Raw genomic sequence first — 12,335 nt, 5'->3', positions numbered from 1 at the left:
TCTACAAGAACTAGTTCTCAATTCTCATCTCTCGTAGTAAGAAATTAACAAGAAAAATGTTCACAGTAGACTTAACAAAACCATGAAGCCTCAGAATAAAGGCAAGTAAAAACAGGTAACAGGTCTTTATAAAGCTATTTGAGTTGTTTGACAGGTTTTTATTGTGCTATTGCAGTCAATTCTAGACCCTGGGGGCAATAACAGCAAAGGACAAGGTGCCTTTAGCTTTTAGGTGAGAATGGAAAACTGTTAGAAGATGCTACGAGGATGGTCTCAGTTACCTTAGGCAAAAATCTGTAGTTAGAAAATTGTGATAAATTGTAGAGCTGAACAATAGAGGGGGTCTATAAACAAATTATACAATTTTAAATTCAGTCCAAATTTCACAGGTAGCCAGTGCAACTGAGCTAAAATGGGAGTGGTGTGTTTTTCCTTGTAGCAAGCAGCGGGGTTTCGAACCACCTTCATTCAAGAAAGGGTGAAACTGGGCAATCCTGAGTTATAGTAGAGGTGACAAAGGTATGGACCCTTTTTCTAATGCCTTTAGTGCATTAGAATGTAATATGTTCTGTTGGTTAAATAAAGGTTAAACTGAATACTCAGAATACTTTTGAAAATGGGGAATGTCATCTCAGTTTTTATAGGTTTCATATTTACGTTTGTTTTTATTGTAATATTTATGGAATTTAATAAGTTCAGAACAGCTACAAAAACCTAAACAAACAAAAAAAAAACCTGATTTAAAGTCACAAACAGTAAACATAAGAGAAAAGAGAAGAACACCTCTTTATGTCTGTTTTTATGTATGTTTTTGTACACAAAGTACACAAAGTACGTCAAGCATCCAAAACCATGTTGCTTGATGTGCATCACTGTATCACATGTCTGAAAATTACTGAATAAGTCAAAAATGAATGGAGCAGTTCTTCATCAAGTTAGAACAACAGTAGCATGAGAAACCATTTCTTAAAACAATATGCAGATGAGGTTTTTGCTGACTTTTCAAGCTTTCAACTATAAAGAAGAAGTTGATCTCTACAAGCAGCTTATTTTGCACATTTGTCTTCTTGATAATTAGCTGTTCTGCATTTTTTAACAGAAATGCAGAACAGAAAGAAAAACTGATGACCCTGCTGCTGATGCCACATTTAAGATGGTATTTTTTCAGTACTATTAGGGTAAAGACTGCACTACCATTCCACCCACTATGCTTACCAAGTAATATAATTATTGCTTAAACATAACTTTTCAGGAACAGAACAGAAGAAATCATGTCCCAAAAACCACAGAGAGACTGTGTTGGTGTTTGTGATCAAAGAAGAAAACGTTTATATCAGCCGAAGTGTTTAACTCTTCAACATATGTGACAACATGATTCTACTGTATCACATGCAGAGTAATCTGTTAAATTCACCAAATCTGCCCAGGCCACTGTGGCTCCAGCATTGAAACTGAGCATCTTCTGAAGCTAGCAAAAATTTGTAAACCCTCATGAAATAGGCTATACTAGTAGCTGCTAGCACTTTAAGCTAGTTTTTAGCCTGTTTTGTTTACACTGTGGCAAATTGGAAATAGCAGCTATTGGCAGATTCTGTTTGTAATATATTCATCAACCTAAAATATCCTTGTGTTACTTTGATACTGAAGAAAATATTAAAGCTGTTCAGGTAAGTATCTGTTTTACATTAAGCTTATTTAAGTTTATTTTGGACTGGTGATTCATAAGACATAACATTATCTTTTGAGTGAGTCAATATGACCCTCTGTCTCACTCTAATATTGGTATAATATTTGTACACTATGGTAGCTTTACTGTTTCTCCTGATGTGCATCACTGCTCATGTAGCTTCAGATTGGTGATTGGGCATGTCTAAAGAAGCAGCAGCTACTTTCAGCTTCTCACTTGTTCACAAAGGGTCACCACAGCAGGTAGCTCAGTGTATTTATGAACTGGATCCCCTCTTTGCACAGCCCCAAAAGGAATTTTTGTCCCTTTTTAGATAACACTTTTGGAAATGTGGAAAAATTCTGAAAGTGAAACTAAAATTCTTGTTTTTTTTCTTGTTTTTTTTTTAAACCATTTATAATGTAGAATTTTACATGGACAAAATAGAAATGCAGTCGTGGTCTCAGTTATTCATTTTTTTTTTTTTTTTTTTTTGTTGCCGCCTGTCCCGTTTGGTTCTTTTGCCATCAGAATTATTGTCTGAAGGCAAAGAGAGAAGCCCAACGGAATTACTTTACCAAGTGGACCATCCCTGCCTTGCCGTATTGGTCCATTTGATTGACCTTTGTTGTTATTATTAATTTTATTTTATTTTCAGTTGTTACAGATGGGACAGACATGACCGGGGGGAGGGAGGGAAACAAAGACAGCGGGGAAGAGGAATAGTGATGAAGGGCAAAGAAAAGGGAAAAGAAAGGGGGGGGGGCAAAAAACAAACAAACATATTTTTATATATATCACCTAGATCACCTGTTGAGAGAAAAAAAAAAGAGAAAACAAGCAAACAAGAATAGCAATAATAAACACAACACCATCGCGATACTCTATGTGTATATAGCAGTAAATATTAAATATTGAATATTATTATGCAGCACGTAAGATTTACAGTGCACAGTGTGCTTTGAGGTAGGAGCCAAAAAGGGTGTAGTTTGTGTGTGTGAGCACCCTTGTGTACACCTGTGAGCATGAGCGCGCTTGTATTTAAAAGGTTCCTTCATGTAATGATCTGCTAGAGCAGGGGTGCCCAATCCCAGTCCTCGAGAGCTACTGCCCTGCAGCTTTTAGATGCGTCCTTGTTCCAGCACACCTGAATCAAATGAATGGCTCGTTATCAGGCCTTTGCCAGACTTGATGGCATGCCGAATTGGTAATCCAACTATTTGATTCAGCTGTGTTGGAGTAGGGATGCATCTAAAAGCTGCAGGACAGTAGCTCTCGAGGACTGGGATTGGGCACCCCTGTGCTAGAGGGTGTGTGGAGCCATAGCCCTGTCCTCCAGGGCTTGAAGCAGGTATGGAGGAGATCTAGGCCCCAGACATCTAGAGGCCCTCAGAGCACGAGCGACATCAAGAAAGAGAGAGAGAGAGAGAGAGAGAGAGAGAGAGAGAGAGAGAGAGAGAGAGAGAGAGAGAGAGAGAGAGAGAGAGAGAGATCAAGGAAGAGATCTGTTCCTTCTAATATATGTTCTAAGTATTTGATTCCTTTACCACTCCAATCTGGAAAGTTTATCATATTATTGTTTTGTAATATGTCAGGGTTGTTCCAGATAGGTGTACATTTGCATGGGATTAATGAAGACTCTGTCAATTTTAGAAACTCCCACCATGCTGTCAGAGAAGAGCTGATGTTGACGCTTTTGAAGCATTCATGTCGTTGGATGTTTAAGCTGATAAATGGTAGGTCTGAAATCTCAAGATTATTGCAAAGTGCTTGTTCTACATCTTGCCAAGGTTCGTCTAAGAAGGTATGTTTTAGCCATCTTGAGATAAATTGAAGCCTGTTGGCTAAGAAGTAGTGCTGAAAGTTAGGTAGATCTACAGGGAGTGCAGAATTATTAGGCAAGTTGTATTTTTGAGGAATAATTTTATTATTGAACAACAACCATGTTCTCAATGAACCCAAAAAACTCATTAATATGAAAGCTGAATGTTTTTGGAAGTAGTTTTTAGTTTTAGCTATTTTAGGGGATATCTGTGTGTGCAGGTGACTATTACTGTGCATAATTATTAGGCAACTTAACAAAAACAAATATATACCCATTTCAATTATTTATTTTACCAGTGAAACCAATATAACATCTCCACATTCACAAATATACATTTCTGACATTCAAAAACAAAACAAAAACAAATCAGCGACCAATATAGCCACCTTTCTTTGCAAGGACACTCAAAAGCCTGCCATCCATGGATTCTGTCAGTGTTTTGATCTGTTCACCATCAACATTGCGTGCAGCAGCAACCACAGCCTCCCAGACACTGTTCAGAGAGGTGTTCTGTTTTCCTCCTTGTAAATCTCACATTTGATGATGGACCACAGGTTCTCAATGGGGTTCAGATCAGGTGAACAAGGAGGCCATGTCATTAGTTTTTCTTCTTTTACCCTTTCTTGCCAGCCACGCTGTGGAGTACTTGGACGCTGCGTGTGATGGAGCATTGTCCTGCATGAAAATCATGTTTTTCTTGAAGGATGCAGACTTCTTCCTGTACCACTGCTTGAAGAAGGTGTCTTCCAGAAACTGGCAGTAGGACTGGGAGTTGAGCTTGACTCCATCCTCAACCCGAAAAGGCCCCACAAGCTCATCTTTGATGATACCAGCCCAAACCAGTACTCCACCTCCACCTTGCTGGCGTCTGAGTGGGACTGGAGCTCTCTGCCCTTTACCAATCCAGCCACGGGCCCATCCATCTGGCCCATCAAGACTCACTCTCATTTCATCAGTCCATGAAACCTTAGAAAAATCAGTCTTGAGATATTTCTTGGCCCAGTCTTGACGTTTCAGCTTGTGTGTCTTGTTCAGTGGTGGTCGCTCTTCAGCCTTTCTTACCTTGGCCATGTCTCTGAGTATTGCACACCTTGTGCTTTTGGGCACTCCAGTGATGTTGCAGCTCTGAAATATGGCCAAACTGGTGGCAAGTGGCATCTTGGCAGCTGCACGCTTGACTTTTCTCAGTTCATGGGCAGTTATTTTGCGCCTTGGTTTTTCCACACGCTTCTTGCGACCCTGTTGAGTATTTTGAATGAACGCTTGATTGTTCGATGATCACGCTTCAGAAGCTTTGCAATTTTAAGACTGCTGCATCCTCTGCAAGATATCTCACTATTTTTGACTTTTCTGAGCCTGTCAAGTCCTTCTTTTGACCCATTTTGCCAAAGGAAAGGAAGTTGCCTAATAATTATGCACACCTGATATAGGGTGTTGATGTCATTAGACCACACCCCTTCTCATTACAGAGATGCACATCACCTAATATGCTTAATTGGTAGTAGGCTTTCGAGCCTATACAGCTTGGAGTAAGACAACATGCATGAAGAGGATGATGTGGACAAAATACTCATTTGCCTAATAATTCTGCACTCCCTGTAATCCTTCTTTATCCTTGGTCTTTTGTAGTGTTTTTAAGCTTATACGTGGGGGTTTGTCTTTCCAAAGGAATTTGGACATATATGAATCTAGAGATCTGAACCAATCTTGTGGTGGTTTAGTTGGGATCATTGAGAATAAATAATTTATTTTTGGTAAGACCATCATTTTTATAGTGGCAACCCTTCCCATGAGTGATATGGGTAGACATTTCCATCTAGCCAGATCGCCTTCTACTTCTCTTTAAAAGTGGGATATGGTTTAATTTAGTCAGATCTGCAAGCTTGGGAGAAACATTAACGCCTAAATATTTTATATTTCCCGATTGCAGTGGTGTAGAAGAAGAATTATGGAAGGAGCAATTAATCGGAAGGACTGTAGATTTTGACCAGTTAATCTGATATTCTTGCAAAAGAGTTTATCAATGCAATCACCCCAGAGAGATTGGTTTGTGAGTTTTGGAGAAAAAGTAACACATCATCCACATAAAGGCTGATTTTATGTTCCACGTTCTTGCATTTTATGCCCTTAATTACTGTATTCTGTCTAATTGCTGCTGCTAGTGGTTCAATAAAAATTGCAAACAGTGAAGGGGAGAGTGGGCATCCCTGCCTGGTGTCCCTCAGGAGACAGAAACTGGAGGATGTTTGGTCATTTGTTTTGACACAAGCTGTTGGGGAATTGTATAATATTTTTAACCAGTTAATGAAAGAGGATCCAAAACCAAATTTGTGTAAATTTGCAAATAGAAATTTCCAGTTAACTCTGTCAAACGCTTTTTCTGCATCTAAAGAAAATATTGTAGTTTCAATGTTTTTACTGTATGAGTAGTCTATCAAATTAAGTAATCTACGTGTATTTGTTGATGAGTGCCTACCTTTTATGAAACCAGTTTGGTCAGGATGAATTAAGAGGGGGGTTATTTTCTCTAGTCTCTTTGAGAGAGCTTTGCAGATTATTTTGAGGTCTACATTTATAAGGGATATTGGACGATAGCTTGAGGGATATACAGGGTCTTTGCCTGGTTTTAGCAGGAGATTAATGTTTGCAGAATTCATATTTGATGGAAGTCTGCCCTTTTCTTTGATTTCCAACAACGTTCTGTAAAAAACTGGTGCTAGAATCGTCCAGAATTCTTTGTAAAATTCTGCAGGAAAGCCGTCTGGACCTGGAGCCTTATTATTGGGCATACTTATCAGGGCTTCCTGGAGTTCACCTGGCGTCAGTGGTGAATCTAGTGCCATTGCTTGAGTGTCTAATAATTTTGTAAGTGTTATGTTGTCCAGTTACTGATCAATTTCCTTTTTAGATGGGTTTATTTGTAGTGAATACAACGTTTTATAGAAATCCCTGAAAATGTCGTTTATTTGTTTCGGGTCATATATTGTGTTGCCAGATAAATCTTGAACAGCACATATAGTTGTTTTTTCTTTCTTTATTTTTAGCTGGTTCGCTAGAAATTGACCGGATTTATTACCATGTTCATAATTTTGTAAGTGTAGTCTTTGTACTAAGAATTTTGTTTTTTTATTAATTATCTCATTTTGTTTTGTGTATTTTGTTCAATGTTTCCTGATCTTGGTGTGACATGTAGGCTTCTTCTAGAGATTTGATGGTTTTTTCTAGTTCCTGAATATTTTTGTTTTCTTCTTTCTTTTTATGCGATGAGAAAGAAATTATTTTACCTCTCATCACAGCTTTCCCTGCTTCCCATAGAACAGAAGCTGATGTTCCGGGAGTGTCATTATAGTCTGAATATAGAGTCCATTCTTTTTTAAAATATTTAATAAAGTCTTCATCTTTAAGCAGTGATGTATTAAATGTCCAGTTTTTACTTGGCGTAGTATTATTCTTGTGTATTAGTGTTAGAGATACAGGAGCATGATCGCTGACAGCTATAGGGTGAATCTCAGTGTCTGAAATGTCACTCAGCAGTGAGCTGCTGACCAAAAAATAATCCAGACGAGAGTAGGAGTGATGGACATGTGAGAAGAAAGAGTATTCCTTACTGTTGGGGTGAAGGGAGCGCCATGCATCGCAAAGACCAAAGTCACTCATATACTGTTTGATTATATTTGTGGACTGCCAATTACACTGAGTTCCTGCTGTATTGAGCCAATCCATTTCTTCATTTAGTCCAAGGTTGAGGTCGCCTCCAAGAACAAGATGAGGGATCATCAACATTTGGACCATATACACTTACAATACATAGCTTTTTATCAAGCATAGATAGTTTCATGATTAAGAATCTGCCCTCTGGATCTATAACTGTATCGAGTACTGTGAAATTAATATTTTTATGGATTAAAATTGCTACTCCCCTTTGTCTAGAATTATAACAAGCTGAAAACACATCTCAGGTGTTTTAAGTTCATTCGAACCTCTAAGAGGTCTGTGGGTCTCTTGTAAAAGGACAACATCTGCCTGTAGTTTTTTGAGTTGGTTAAATATTTTTAACCTCTTTTCTCTGGAGCCAGCTCCATTTACCTAAAAAACCTAAACATTCACATTCTTTCTCTCACACGGCGCCTAAGTTATGACCTCGGCTCCTTGTTTTTCTGCTCCCAACAAGGTGGTGGTATGGAATGTGGTCTGTCTCTTCTATTATCGGCACAAGGCCCTCTGCACCCAACGTTCTCTTCATGATTCAGCAGTATGAAATGTCAAGAAACAGTGTAACACATTCACAGCAGTATCGGATAATGCAAATCAATTTAACAAATGTAATAGTTATTACCTTCTCCTAATTCTGGAGAATAATGCAAACTAAAACTACATAATAGTTTCACAATCATTAATCAGGGGTATAACATGGCATAAGATAATATAATAATCTCACAGCCTTCTTCATGACGAGATCCTGGAAGCACTGATCGAAATATAGATGACATTCGTGTGGAAGATGTCCATGTGAGTGACCATAGCTGCATATATTTTAACTTGTCATTTTATTTGGAACCTTCGGCTCCCAAAATAATGATTGAAAGGTGAATTATAAACCAGAACGCTACCAAAAGGTTCTCTGCCATGTTTGACACTGAAATGACTTATAATGATTTGGACTCCGTTGTCTCATCTTTTAATAATCAGTGTAATTCTATTTTAGACATGGTGGCACCTCTGAAAAAAAGTACTGTGCTATGTTTGAAATCTCGTCCTTGGATAAATGAAAACATTTGTAATTTCAGGAGATATTGTCGTAAGCTAGAACGTTTGTGGAAGGCTTCCAAGCTTGAGGTTTATAGGTTACACCTTAAAGAATCTATCCTCTTACTAAATGACATGTGGAAAAATGCCAGAACAGAGTATTTTTCCCACCTCATAGCCTAAATTCTTGTTTAAAACAATTAAGAGTATTGTTTCTCCTGATGCTCCTTGTCCACCAGTTCACTCAACATCTGAATGCAATGAGTTTATGAACTATTTCACAAATAAGGTCACTGCCATCAGGTCAAATATCTCTCCATCATCTTCTCAATATCAAACTTGCAATTTGCTCTGTTCTGATACTTGGTCCTCTTTTACTCCTGTTACATTACAAGACATCAGAGTCCTGCTTTGTCATATAAAACAGACTTCAAGCCCCCTTGATGTCCTTCCATCGTCACTTTTCACTAGTGTGTTTGATTCCATTGGCCCCTGTATTGTGGAAATGATAAATATTTCTCTTCATACTGGCTCAGTTCCCAGCTTCTTTAAACAAGCTGTTGTTGAGCCAATATTAAAGAAACCTCAGCTGGATCCATCTCTTCCTAACAGCTATAGGCCAATATCCAAATTGCCTTTTATAGCTAAGATTTTAGAAAAAGTAGTTGTAGAACAACTTAACTATTTCCTGGATAAAAACGCTGTTATGGACACTTTCCAGTCTGGTTTTTGTAAACTGCATTCCACTGAAACGGCCTTACTTAGAGTATCTAGTGATATCTTGATGGCAGCAGACTCTGGAGAGTATACAGTTCTGGTCCTGTTGGATCTCAGCTCTGCTTTTGATATTGTAGATCACAGTAGCATGATAAACAGACTCAAGAACTTGTTTGGGATTACTGGTGTTGTTTTAAAATGGTTTATGTCATATTTGTCTGAGAGATCTTTTACTGTTTGCATGAATCATGTGATGTTAGACTTAACAGTTTTGCCATGTGGGATACCTCAGGGATCTGTCCTGGGTCCAATTCTCTTTCTACTTTATGTATTCCCCCTAGGCCAAATTATTAAGTGCTATAACAATATCTCCTATCATCTCTATGCTGATGACATTCAACTGTACTGTTCCTTCAGGATTTCTGAGTTTTATAAACTGTCTAATTTAAGTAATTGCCTGACCGAAATCAACCAATGGTTGAATGACAATTTTCTCCAACTAAACTCTGATAAAACAGAAACTCTAATTATTGCTCCAGACCACATGGTCTCAGAAATTAGGCAGCATATCAGCTTCTTAGACCCTTATGTTAAATCGAGCCTCAGAAACCTCTGTGTCATATTTGACAGCTCGATGTCGCTCGAGCAGCATTCTAAGCAGCTGTTCCGAAACTGTTTTTATCATTTACGGAATATTTCTAAACTCAGACTAATGGTGTCAAAGCCTGAACTTGAGATGATTATTCATGCTTTTATTTCATCCCGTTTAGACTACTGTAACTGTCTTTTTGCTTGTTTTAACAAATCAGCCTTAAATCGTCTTCAGACTGTGCAGAATGCTGCAGCACGTCTCTTAACAGGCACGAAGAGAAGATCTCACATTACTCCAGTTTTAGCCTCCCTTCACTGGTTGCCTGTAAGTTTTAGGTTTCACTTTAAAATTTTAGTTCTAACCTTTAGGGCCCTACATGGTCAAGCTCCCTAATATTTATCTGACCTTCTGAAACCACATTCATCTTCTCGAGCTTTAAGGTCATTAGATCAGAGACTGCTGGTGGTACCGCGCACTCGTTTTAAAACTCGTGGTGATCGGGCCTTTCACGGAGTGGCACCACAGTTGTGGAATTCTCTTCCACTGTCTCTACGCTGCACGGACTCCATTGATTCTTTTAAAAAACAGCTGAAGACACTTTTATTTAGAAAAGCATTTTATTAATTTCCTTTTACGTTACTGTTATTGTTTTACATTGCTATTTACTGTTACATTGTTTTATATTTCCATTTCTTTCATTGTAAAGCACTTTGTGATTTTTTTATCTGTGAAAAGCGCTATATAAATAAATTTTACTTACTTACTTACTTTAATTTTCCACCAAAATCTCCGGGGTCTGACGTCAGTTACCACATGAGTCGCTTACCTTGTCCGTCACTTCCGTCACTTACCTCTCCCGTCACTTCCACTTCTGTGGGAAATATTAGGATTTTGAATCTTTGTTATATCTGTCTGACAGATGGTCAGATCAGACTAGCTGGGTCTGGGTCAATAATGTGGCCTGTTCAGGAACTGAAAGCTCTCTAACTGTGTGTCGACACAGAGGATTTGGGACACATAACTATGGACATGGTGAAGATGCTGGTGTCACATGTTCAAGTGAGACGACTCACCATGAAGCATTAGCAGCTCCTAAATAACTTGTTTAATTTGTTATGTACTATTATTCCTTCCCCAATAGGCTTACATAAGCTAATGAATCAGACTTATTACAAGCCAAACCAAGACAAAGGTGTACTACAATGTCAGCTGATCAGCTTATGACCACTTGTTCAATCTCAACTCAGCATTTAGGTGGAACATTGACTCTGCAGCAGACCTGAGGCTCATTCAGGAAAAAACAAATATCGAATACAAACTCTGTTACCTTTAATATCCCTCAAGTGATTTTGTCACTTGAGGGATATTAATGAGGAGGATATTAATGAGAAGAAGCCTGCAGCCTTGCCGCTCTGGCTGCAGGCGCCTTCTCATCACTCACCCAACATGGAAACACACTGAAATGAACGCAGTACATACACTTTATAATCCCAGGTCCAGCACCAGCACCCCATGAGAGGGAATCTGCCCCCAGACCCATGAGATGGTTTAAAAATATAGTAAAAACTTAGTGTTTAAAAAGTTTACCATCTTTATGATAAAATAAAACTTCAGTTCCGCTTCTAACAGCATGTTTGCCACTGCAGAATTCTCCCTGCAGCTGAAGTCTGTGGTAGCACGTGGAAATATGCCATACAAAAAGCTGCCAAACAGGAAGCAAATGTTCCACCGACTCAGCATCACTTTTTGGGACTGTTCTAAAGAAAATAATATCATTTGTCCTCTAGAGGTCACTGCAGTAAGTAAAAACATGTTTTTGTTTATCAATGCCCGGCTCACTCACTGCTGCTTTCTGCTCAGTTGTTTTTTATTGTGTGCACCTCTTGATGTCACCGTCTGTCTACACAGTGTTACTGCCTCACTACTTCCCTGCTGTCAGGTACAATTCATCTCTATTTCAGTGTTGTCCCCTTTACTGTGTGGTGAGGTAACACTGGAAAGTCTCACATGCAGTACGTTCAATAAAGAAGCATCACTCTCTTATAAATTGTGAAAATATGTGTTTTTGTCTTTGGTAAATTCTGCTGTTCACAGTGATTTTATAAATATCTTTAGGCTGATACCAGTACAGGACTTTGAAAATCAGTACTGGGCGGTGGTCAGAGGTGCAGGAGAAGAAGATCTTTGAGTGGAAATAAACCAAATTCAAATACTGTATGTTTTGGATTTATGGAGGAACTACCAGATTACTGATTTGCAGTAATTACTGATAGGTGTAAAGAGACCAATTCTTAGCACCCATCACCTCTGTCATTCAGCGGTATGCTGTGTGAGCTTAGTTTGTATGGAGCATCAGCCTTTTCCATCCATCCAACCAGTTTCTTCCACTTATCCAGTTCAGGGTAGGTTGTGTGAATCTATCAAGGCTGTAATAGTATGAGAGGCGGAGTACCCCTTGTTTACTCTTTGGGCAAACAGGGTAAACTCTAACCACAGCAACAGAAGAAGTTGAAGTACGAGAATTTTCTTCAGTTCATTGAACTGAACTGAACTGAAGAAGCTTCTTGGACAAGACGTGAAACATCTTCAAGAAACTTAAAGAAGTCAAGACGCTTTTCTTTCCAAGCTCCTTAGACTATGATGACCTGTTGAAGTTGAAGTACATTTATTTGACATTTAAATACAAAGTATGATCACGAGTATGGGAAGCTAAAAACTCAAGAACTTTAACTGTGTTAAATTTGGTACATTCATCCTCATCTTTTCTCAGAGAGGTACCAGTACAGCTT

This window comes from Oreochromis aureus, linkage group 4 (genome assembly GCF_013358895.1).
Source record: "Oreochromis aureus strain Israel breed Guangdong linkage group 4, ZZ_aureus, whole genome shotgun sequence".
NCBI classification, from domain to species: Eukaryota; Metazoa; Chordata; class Actinopteri; order Cichliformes; family Cichlidae; genus Oreochromis; species Oreochromis aureus.
This window is presented reverse-complemented; position numbering follows the sequence as displayed.